Genomic DNA, 6,000 nt, shown 5'->3' with positions numbered 1-6,000 from the left:
TGCTAGAGTAGAGCAGACACTCTATGCTGGTGCTACTTCTGGCCACCCAACACAGTGCAGCATGCACAGAGGCTTGTCCCGACCCTTGAGATCTCAACACGGAGTGAGATCACGCCACGCCACACGTTTGCACAGTCTCAACAGTTTATGTCCTGTGTGCATGTGTATGTGTATGTACGTGGCAAGAGCTCCTCTGCATCGCGTGCATGTGAAATCATCCGTAATCTTATTCATTAGAGGAAGTGTGACGAAGATGATGACAGTCGAAAGCCTGTCGAGACGACGCTGACATCGAATGACCCAGACAGCAAACTCGCCTGCCATTACGACATCGTTTCACTCCTCCTCCCAAGGAGATTATCTGAGGACACACCGACTGAACTCCACCCCGTAGAGGACTGAAAGGGATCGGCTGGCCTTGCAACTGCGTCAACGACGAACAGTTCGACGTCGTCCGGTCGTTCGGAGTCCACAAAACCGGTAAGGCGGTAATCGGGTTAAATATGGAGGAAATTGAATAATAACTTCTGTCTTCTAAAGCCAATGTTTTCTTTTGTTAATCCTGTTCCCGTCACACCATAGTACAATCATAACAGTAGTATCACAGGCCTGATACATTTATTTCAACTAGTGTAACATTAGAAGCAAAACGATGAAGGAGATTTCCTCACCTGTGTGAACATGCAGGCTGACCTGAAAAGAGAAAATAGTCCGAAAACGAGACAGCGAACAGCACACAGAAGATTTGGGCGCTTGCACTTGCTAACAAAATCGGCATTCCAGACGAATTTCGTTCCCATTGCTCATGAGAAGATGAACTGAGGAGGTCTAAAGGACTGACCGGTTACGTTCAACCATGGATCATGGGATGTTTTTCCTATTTCTGCAAGCAACTTTATCTTGTTCAACATGACGGAGCTGAAGCACCTAAACGAGCCAGCAAACCTGTACGTTCATTTCACACTAGCTTTACCAGCATGTGTCCTGCACGTCCAAGGGCAGCACTGGAATGAACTTTCAGGCTAGGTTAGACCCATCTTTGACGTCTCCCTGTGTGAAGAAGGTGTTCCTGTGCTAAGAGGATGCCCTTCACCGAATATGCGATGTACTAAAGTTAGCTACAACGGGGAACTCACTGATCGCCCTGGCCTTGTTACAGAGTTCTGGATTCTATTGACCGTTTGTTGATGGCCCGAACAAATTCGGGAGTGCCTTTTACCGAGCAAGTACACAGCCATTAGAATGCCCGTGTAGCATCTCCAGGGCTAGCTATGGTGCTTTCACTTGTCTCTTAGCATGTAGGGATGCTTTGTATGATGGGGAAGTGAGTGGCTTGCAGCCATGAAGGGAACCTTGCGTCTCTATTTCCAAGCTAGAGAATCCTTATACGGCTGACTGGTTCTTGTTGATCGATTTGACTATCACAATAATGTAGTTAAGGAGTTACGATTATAATCAGCGTGCCAGTGTAGACATTGGGATGCCTGCTTGCTGCAAGGACTAGTGTCAGGCCTTGCAGTAGGCTGAAATGGTCTTTGAAAAGCAAAACAAGCTACTGTAGGCAAAACTGAATCATTGCTAGTATTTGCCTACAGTCTCTGCATCACTGCCCGAATTCATTCGACACTGGACATCCCAATTCTAAACAAGACCCCCTAACGCCCTTCAAGATCCCGGACAAAGAAAGACGAGACTCGGGCTGCCTGCCTGCACTCCATGTAAACACTTTGCGCATGCGTCACATCACAATATGTGTACTAGTATGTATGTGATTGTATAGTGGATTTCTGTGAAAAGTGATAAAATCGGCATGGATAGGAGGAGGTTGTGGGTTTTTTGCCTACCGCCTTTACGCCACTTTAGTACTCGTACCAGGATTACTTGTAGTTGGAGAAATCGAGAAATATATCCTTTCTCACCAGATGTGTACCCATCCTGTGCGTTCCAGTGGCGTTCATGTGTGTTTGCGGGCCGGCCGGGGATCCGCTCAGTAGCTTTACACCCAGGCATCACCAGCCCAAGGCCTGCTAAGGTCTTGTTCCAGTACACTATCTTTAGTGGTCATGGTTGGTGGTACGTATAGTTATGTAGGGCAGAATTCCCGTTGTGCTTGAATACATTCTACACCAGTGTGCTGCTAGGTCCATGGTGGTTATCATAGTGTAATGTGGTACCATGGCTAGAACTGTGGAAGGGCGCAGGTTTCGGAAAGTATTCTGGTGTCTTACTCAACTGGCTACGTTACTGAATGCCTGGAAGCCACTTAAAGCTATCCCGCGGACAAATTTGTACCGCAACTTGAAGAGAATCCTTGGCCCCCAGGTGACCAGAAGCTGTGACCAGAAGCTGTGCGGAGAAGCTGTGCAGCGCCTGGCGGGAGGTAACAAGCACCAAAAAGCCACAATCCGGATGCTGCTTTATCATGGTTAGATGCCATTTTTTAACTGGATATAGAACCTGATCAATTCCTTTGGAACACGCCATGCTTGTTGCCACCATGACTAACAGTGTTCGACCGTGAATTCACAGGACTTGATGTGCCTCATCTGGTAAGCCTTTCCAGGATTATTTCCCAGTATTCACGTATATCTGTCCTGCAACCCAGCAGTAGACAAACTGGTCACAGCGGCAATGAATGGTGAAATATGGTCGAATTCAAATTCAACAGATGGGTGTCTAAGAAGCATTGTATCTTGTCTCGCGGTCTAAGGCACCTAGGCCATATTTCTGTTCCAGCATTGCCTGGGATAGGTACTGAGTGTGGCAGCTTTCCTACGCCGGATGGCCTCAACATCCCAAGTAAGGACGAACCTCTCTATCAAACACCGATAAACAATGGCTTGTAACATTCCATCGACCACAATACTGCACTAAGAGGCAAGGCGGGCATTTCAATGATCCATTTGGTGCGAGTGGCCATAGCGCTTTGTCCATAGATTCGATCTGAGGGCTATCAGCGATTGATTTGAAACAGGGAGTCGTGAGACTCCTTCATGCGGAAGAAGCGAATTAGTTGGTCATCCCCACTGCACACTCGCAGTTTAGCATCCTATTAATCGTCAGTTTCATCCGCAGCACCACGCATCCAACACGCGTACAGTGTATTTTGCCCACTCGGTGTTTTGTAAGATGTCATTTAGTTGCAGTGCATATGAACCGGGTAACCACGGCAGGTGCTAAACATAGGACCAATGAAGACTTTCTTCTGCACTGTGTTGTGTATATGCGTATGCGTATGCGTGTTTTGCCACTGTCCCCGCAAGGGTACATGTATATGCAAATGTTGGTTGCTGGTGTGCTTGTCGAGATAGTCACACGCCCTATCATACACGTTTGATTGAAGTCACGTGACTTGCTCTCCACCTTCCCAGCAACTGCTTCCCTCTTGTCACCAGGGATGTGCAAGTTATCCCGCGCCATACGCGCTGTGGCAATCACTGGCACCAAAGACAAAAACAGAGCTTACAACGCCCAATTCCCGTCAGTTGTTAATTGCCCAAGAGCAGCTCCCAAAATGGCCAAGATCCTTCAATATTTGACCGACAGATGTGTGTGTTTATCGAGATAGTCAGTGTAGGTATTGATTGCTCAGCCTCCTGCATCCACATGCGCGGAGGTAATCAAGAGAAGCTTCAGAGACCATTCAGAATCTATCTTGAACTCAGTGAACTGTGATGGGAGTCAATGAGGATGGATCAAATCTGGGAGTGTACATCTGGACAAGTGTTCTTGCTGAGGCCTGGAGCCTTCAAGAACTGAGTGTTCCTGAAATCGTGCCGCAAGTGAGCAGAATGGCAAAACAAGCATAGATTCCGGCGATCGCGATTCCAGCGTGTACATGTTCACACTCGTGTAATCCTATCGTGTTGTGTGTTGAAGCTTCTAAAATTCAATTGCAGACATACCAGTAGTGCTGTCAATGCCTACAGATGAGCATTGGTATTCTTATGGAAATCATCGTGATTGTCATCAGTTTGATGATATGAAAGGCACATGTACCTGAGACTGAGAGCTGCTACAGCAGTGTACACCACTAATTGGCAAGTATTAGTTAGTTTGACCGACCACAGCCTAGGCCCCTGCCAGCACCATCATCATGGCGGCGCATGTTGAACGGCGGTTCAGGCTATGAATCAGGAGCTCTAAGCGTGATTGCTGTGCGGTGGTGACTGGGTGCAGACTTCACATTCGTGTTGTGACATCAACAGTCCTTCTGATGATCCCACTGCCAGAGCAATTGCCACTATTCCATTCTCCTTTTGTGAGAGTGGAAAGTCACGAGTGCAAAACTGTGAATCTACTTGTGTGTCCTCCGATGTTAATATTACAGTGCTCTGGAAACGTACGCCGGTGCCTGATACCAGTCATATTATAAATGTGGGTGTCTCATTCCTGTCAACCATCGTCAGAGATGGACAGTAACACGGCGAAGTTATCATCTATGACGGATGGCGGATCGACGAGCCTAGAGACTAGTAGAGAGAGAGAGGACGGAATAGAACTGTACACAGAATTTAACTGGTCGTGGCTATGTGGACCTGGCTCGACTCGCAAAGCAAATGCACAACTCCGTGTCCGGGAGAAGCCCTCCCGAGCGATCACACTACTGCATTGTACTTGGCTTGATTGATGCGCTTCCAACTGCCAACTGCTGTGACGGTGCACTGTGGACTAGACTAACCTCGAGAACAGTGCCGTCTAGCTGTGACGAATAGAACTGTGCCACAGCTTCACAGAGCGACCACCGCCATGCAAACCATTTCAGGCATCCCTGTCAGTAAACCAATTAATGCAGACATGTTATCTTGGAGTTGATCACTTCGAGGGGAACTTAACTTCACGTGATTTGATAATGAGCAAGGATGCTCTCCAGTGGAGTTGGCAAGGGATGATGGGGCCAGGTTCCGAAGGTCTCGGGATCCCCTCACTTAACAGTGACAGTCTCTCACCGGTATACAATCATGTATGTACATTTCTGCAATGCCTTCGCGCTGTTGAGGATTCGATTGTCGGGAGCTTTTCATCATTCCTCCGTTCAGTGTTGTGGATCATGCCATGGGCTGGGGACTCTTCTCTCAAGACGGCGATCAAGTGTAGCCTAGCTAGTAGCACGCTGGAGCACAACCTGAACGAGCCAGGTCATTTGCAATACATGTACTTGCTCAGGACTGCCTGGTATAATAAAAATAAAGTTTGCACGTTCGCGTCACCACCGGCTATACAATTGTATTGAGAAACACAACCAGCTTAGGAAGTTTCGCATGTGCCACCACCATACCTGTACATACCTCTGTACATGTACATAATAAAGGTAGTCTGGGTGCTTGCCAGTTACATGTACCTCTACACTACTGTCAGGTCAGTGTGCGCTATAGGTATTCTACAGTTGCAATTCCGTGTTACCTGAGCAGCACCTGTAGGCTGTACTCCTCTACTGTCGATATTGTAGCGGTATATGCTGTAGTACTGGCTGCCATGGCGGTGAGCATCTACGTGTAGTATCCTCTCCTGGCCTACCAGTAGGCAGTACCACTCTCTAAAACACTTACATGTACATGATTGTACTACATGTACATTCCTGTAGTGTATATTAAAAAAGGGAATCGCATTGCACAGTGCCCAGTGCCCACACATCGCGCCTAAGCTCCAGACCTTACCCGATACTGCTGTATGCGTGTGCCCAGCACTCCGAATCCGAGTTTGTCTCCGAAAACTCATAATACTACTACTATTGGGATCCAGCCCGGTAACGATGAACAGCACATCTAAAGCCAGTAGAGGAATCTACAAGTAGCACTTTTGGACGTTAGAATACGACTTCTTCGCATTCCGTTCTAGATGTGGCCTGGCTAATCTTGTCCACGTGCTTGGTTTCTTGTGTTCTGGGAATCAAAACTTCAAAAGACATCTTCGCTAACAATGTGTGGACAGTGACACTAGAAGTGGATACAGTGTCTGTATCATTAGATACTAGATAGGTGTCGCTGCTCTGCCTCTAGG

The 6,000-nt window shown here is 47.5% G+C and overlaps 1 protein-coding gene across 1 annotated transcript in view; it reads left to right on the top strand.

Moving 5' to 3' along the window:
* Positions 1-261: 261 nt before the first annotated feature.
* Positions 262-6,000, top strand: part of LOC135817736 (homeobox protein OTX2-like) — a 39,780-nt gene continuing 34,041 nt past the window's right edge. The window contains exon 1 of the mRNA XM_065330973.1: positions 262-480. The gene's annotated coding sequence lies outside the window, so the exon portion shown is untranslated. The remainder of the gene's footprint in view (positions 481-6,000) is intronic.

The sequence above is a fragment of the Sycon ciliatum genome, chromosome 5 (genome assembly GCF_964019385.1).
Source record: "Sycon ciliatum chromosome 5, ocSycCili1.1, whole genome shotgun sequence".
Taxonomy (NCBI): Eukaryota; Metazoa; Porifera; class Calcarea; order Leucosolenida; family Sycettidae; genus Sycon; species Sycon ciliatum.
The sequence above is the reverse complement of the archived record's forward strand: the minus strand, read 5'-3'. Positions and strand labels throughout refer to the sequence as shown.